The sequence below is a fragment of the Delphinapterus leucas genome, unplaced genomic scaffold (assembly GCF_059928025.1).
Source record: "Delphinapterus leucas isolate spDelLeu-1000000601 "Yukka" unplaced genomic scaffold, BTC_Dleu_Yukka2 spDelLeu_asBTCV2_sq78, whole genome shotgun sequence".
Classification (NCBI taxonomy): Eukaryota; Metazoa; Chordata; class Mammalia; order Artiodactyla; family Monodontidae; genus Delphinapterus; species Delphinapterus leucas.
The window spans coordinates 243,327-248,811 of record NW_028322287.1 but is presented as its reverse complement, the minus strand read 5'-3'; positions in this window follow the sequence as shown (position 1 = coordinate 248,811).

Here is a 5,485-nt window from a genome sequence, read left to right as displayed (position 1 = left end):
CAGGTGAGCTGGTGAATTATTCTGGAGCATAAGGTCTCTCCAACTGCTGTGCAAGGGCCTGCTGGCTGCAGACAAGGGCCACCAGCATGGTTCAAAGCCAATTCTATCTCCCATCTCACTCAAGAATGACACTGCTTAGGGGCTTTCTCTGTGGCGCAGTGGTTAAGAATCCGCCTGCTAATGCAGGGGACACGGGTTCGAGCCCTGGTCCGGGAAGATCCCACATGCCGGGGAGGAGCTAAGCCCATGCACCACAACTATTGAGCCTGTGCTCTAAAGCCCGCGAACCACAACTACTGAGCCCAAGTGCTTAGAGCCCGTGCTCCGCTACAAGAGAAGCCACCGCAGTGAGAAGCCCACGTGCCACAACGAAGAGTAGCCCCTGCTCGCCACAACTAGAGAAAGCCCGCGCGCAGCAACGAAGACCCAACACAGCCAAAAATAAATTAAATAAATAAATTAAAAAAAAAAGAATGACATTGTTCAGGAGCTGGCATGGTCTGAGAGAAGGGCTGCAGGGACCACCACCATCTTTTGAAGTTATCCAGACAAAACACCCATTCTTTTCTTATTATCAACATGCATTATAACTTGTAGCCTGAAGCATTAGGATGAACTACCCACACACACACACTGCCCCCCAGCTCCTGCAGCTGGACAGAGGACAAAGAAAAACAGAAACCTGAACACGCATGGCAGAAACAGCCACAGAAAAATGCCTGTTTCCAAATTAATGTGGGTAATGTTACCATTTGCTTTGCTGCCATGTCAAACTTCGCTTCCGGGGCAAAAATGTTTTGCACGGATAGACTGTTAGTACTGCGGGGAGTTGAAGTTTACTCAATCACTATGCGAGCCATGGCCTTCAGAGATTTTGACCATGACCCAAGTGTAAAAACTACCATTTCTATTATGACTCAATGCACACATCCAGAACTGAAGCAAGATCTCCATGGTGTAAATACTCCACCAAGGCTCATTACTACTTGTCACCTGATGTCACTGAATCACTGAATGTGGAGTTGGGAAGAGATGTACTCAATCTGCTCTCAGCACGCGATCGCTACACACACACAACAGCAACATCAGTTAAGACTGCCAAATTAGGCTTGCAAAGAACTCTTTGGGAAATGCTTTCTAATTTGCAAAGTTTGTAAAACAAGGAAAAGAGTCAACGTGCATTACCTGAAGGTGTTCTTTTTTTGTTGTTTTTCGGTATGCGGGCCTCTCACTGTTGTGGCCTCTCCCGTTGCGGAGCACTGGCTCCGGATGCGCAGGCTCAGCGGCCATGGCTCACAGGCCCAGCCGCTCCTCGGCATGTGGAATCTTCCCGGACCGGGAAACGAACCCGTGTCCCCTGCATCGGCAGGCGGACTCTCAACCACTGTGCCACCAGGGAAGCCCTGAAGGTGTTCTTTACAGAATTTTTAGGCCTTTAGGAAACCAGTTTCAGTAAATACCCTCCCTCATAATTTAATCTGTTGGGGGATGCTCCAAGAAAGGTGGTCCCTCTGGTTTAAATCACTGCCTTCTCCAATTTTTCTCTGATTCCTCTTTGCTTCGGCCCACATGACATTTTCTTTGGAAGCAGTTTTTACAAAGCACTAAAAAAATTGTTTGATACTCTATAAAATGAAGTCTGGTGTGTGTATGTGTGTGCGTGTGTTAAAATGCACGGCTTTAGGTATTCTGAACAATTGGATGGGCGTTGGTAGTTTTTCCTTAGGCCTTAAAGTTATTGTGGAAACAAAAGAATTGCATTTGCTGCTTAACGAATCACCCTGCGGTCAATGGCATTCAACAATAAGCATTTATTTCTCACATTTGAGGGTTAGCTGCAGAAACTGTCCACTCTTAACTGGGCTTATTCTTTTGTCTGCGGAGCAGCTGGAGGCTCCACTCTAAGCTGAGTTTGGCTGGGGCAGCCTTGCTCCACACATCCCTCATCTATCTCATGGGGCCACTGGGCTAAACTGATGGAAACATTCCTTCTCATAGCAATGGCAAGAGCTCAAAGACAGTAGAAAATGTGAAAGACCATTTGAGGGCATCACTTGCCTCTTTCTATTAGCCAAAGCAAGTCACAGGGCCAAGCTCAGAGTCCACGGGTGAAGAGGACACCCCCCTCCCAGAGAGAGGGCACTGCCCAGTTCCTAGGAGGGGTGAAGAACTGAGGCCTGGGATAGGCTGAAAAAAGCACCACAGAGATGTTACATCCTAGTCTCTGCAACCTTTGAATATTACCTCATATGGCAAAAGGGACTTTACAGATGTGATTAAGGATTTTGAGATGGAGAGATTATCCTGGATTTTCTGGATTTGCCCAATGTAACCTCAAGGGTCCAATGTAAGAGTGAGGTAAGAGATTAGAGTTAGAAGAAGGATGAGGCACAATGGTAGCAGAGGGAGGAAAGGAGCCAAGGACGGAAGACAACTTCCAGAAGTTGGAAGGGGCAAGGAAACAGAATGTCCTCTAAAGCCTCCAGGAGAAACGCAGCCCTGTCAACACCTTGATTTTAGACTTCTCACCTCGAAATTGTAAGAGAATAAATTTCTGTTGTATTAAGCCACTACGTTTGTGGTAATTTGTTAGATCCGCAATCGAAAACCAGTACAGATTTTGCTGGTATCTGGGTGTGAGGTGCTGCTGTAACAAATACCTCAAAATGTGGAAGTGACTTTGGAATTGGATAATTGGTGGATTATGGAAGAAGTTTAAGATTGCCTTGAATACACTGTTAGTAGAAATATAGATATTAAAGACTGCTGGTGAGGGCTTGGGAGGAAATGAGGAATATGTTATTAGAAATTGGAGGAAAGAGGATTCTTGCTATCTAGTGGCAGAAAGGTTAGGTGAATTGTGTCCTCTATTTACACGGAAAGAAGAATTTGGCAGTGATGAACTTAGATATTTGACTGAAGAGATTTCCAAGCAAAGTGGTGAAGGGTGTCACATGGCTTATTCTTACTGCTTGTAGTAAAATGCAAGAAGAAAGAGATAAATTGATAAAAGTACCATTAGGCAAATAGAACCAGGACTAAGTGACTTTTGGAAATTCTCAGCCTGTCCAGATTTTGGCTAAAAGTAGGAGATTTACTGTCAGGAAAGCATGTGCTGGAGAGAAAGCCAAGGATGTGGCTGCACAATTTTTTGCTAGAGCCTGGGAATAATGTATGTATATTTCAGTATTTTGTCTTTGACGAGATTACGCATGTGGCTCATCAAACTCCTCAGCCAGCCACCTCATAGATTTATCCGGGGAAAGTCTGCGCAGAAACCTCTTGTCTGATGGAGGAAATGTCTGTGATGTGGGACTGTTGAACTGATAATATTCGAAGAGATTCTGAACTTTGAGTTGATGCTGTAATGAGTTGAGATGTTGGGGCGTGTTGGAAAAGGGTGAATGTATTTTGATGTGGGATGCATGTAAATCTTTGGGGTCCAGGAGGCAGACTGTGGTGAGCTGAGTGAGGATCCTCCAAAGATGTTCACAGCCTAATCTCTGGAACCTGTGACTCTTACCTTATATGGCAAAAGGGACTTTGCGGCTATGACTATTAAGGATCTTTAGGTGGGATGATCATCCTGTATTATCTAAATGGTCCCTAAATATAATCACAGGGTTCTTCTAAGACAGAGGTAGTGAGAAAGTGATGGGATGACAGAAGCAGAGATTGGAGTTGCGTAGCCAGTGGCTAAGGGACGCTGCGGCCTCTAGAAGCTAGAAGAAGCAAGGAATAGATTCTCTCTTAGATCCTCCAGAAGGAACCAACTCTGCTGACACCTTGATTTTATCCCCTTAATACTCGTTTTGAACTTCTGACCTCCAGGACTGTATATGATCATACCTTTGTATTATTTTAAGCCACCAAATTTGTGGTAATTTGTTACAGCAGCAACTGGAAACTAATAAAGCACCATTAATACAATCATACATAGAAAGAAACCTAACTCCCCTGTTTTTACATATAATGTCATCTTAAGCATTATGATTATTTTAAAAAGATCCTAGGGCTTCCCTGGTGGCGCAGTGGTTGGGAGTCCGCCTGCTGATGCAGGGGACACCGGTTCGTGCCCCGGTCCGGGAGGATCCCACATGCCGCGGAGCGGCTGGGCCCGTGAGCCATGGCTGCTAAGTCTGCGCGTCCAGAGCCTGTGCTCCGCAACGGGAGGGGCCACAACAGTGAGAGGCCCGCGTACCGCAAGAAAAAAAAAAAAAAAAAAATATATATATATATCCTATATCATTTTAAGGTATGCAGTTTGTGAACACTGACATTCTCAAGTGCCATTTGACTTCATACTGGGACCAACTTGTCTTCCAAGAGAAGGCATCTTTCCTTTAAAAATGCAAGTGACTAATAGGATCTGAAATACAGAAACTTCCTTTATAAGCAAAGGAAACTAAAGAGTTTAAGTTTAAAAGTTAAAGTTAAAAATTATCTGTGATGGAACAACAATCATTAATGTAGGAGTGTTAGGAGTCACTCAGGATTACATACTGGATAATTCCCAAGCCATTAAAGGTAGATCAGGTCCTGGGCAGGAAAAAATTCATTTGTTTATTTTACAGAGAGCTGCTCCAAGACTGAATCACATGGGTCTCAGCTTTACAAGGTTTACATACACAATAGTTATTTTGCTGCTTATAATTTTCAATTTGAATAGGTCAGGAAATGTAGTTTATCTGTAGTAACTTAAGTATCCCCTTTAGTTTTAGTTTTTTTTTTTTTTGCGGTACGCGGGCCCCTCACTGCTGTGGCCTCTCCCGCCGCGGAGCACAGGCTCCGGACGTGCAGGCTCAGCAGCCATGGCTCACGGGCCCAGCTGCTCCGCGGCATGTGGGATTTTCCCGGACCGGGGCACGAACCTGTGTCCCCTGCATCGGCAGGCGGACTCTCAACCACTGCGCCACCAGGGAAGCCCTCCCCTTTAGTCTTTAGTGTGCTTTTCATAGTGGTTTCTTTTATTTTTTTCAGTGTTCATTTTATTTTTTAAACATCTTTATTGGAGTATAATTGCTTTACAATGGTGTGTTAGTTTCTGCTTTATAACAGAGTGAATCAGCTATACATATACATATATCCCCATATCTTCAGAGTGGTTTCTGATCTTCATTTCTTCCTGGGGTAGGCAACACAGCATAGGAGAAATATTCTGGGCTCTGGAGTCCAGAAAACTTTCCATTTAATCCTGACTGACTCTACTCAGTCGTGCCTTCTGGTGGACATGTTACCTAACTTTTCAGAGTCTTGTCTTCTTCTTCTATAAAATGGGTATAGTAAAATCTGCTCCATGAGTTGTTATAAAGATTAACATAATTCACATAAAACTTGATAAGTGATGCTGAGAAACAATGGACTTGGCTGTGTGGACAGAGTTGTGTTTTCTAAGTTTGTAACTGAGCAATTATCTGAAATATGGTACATGGGACAAACATGGAAAGAAATGAAGAACACTTAGTAACACCAGCAGACACTGTTG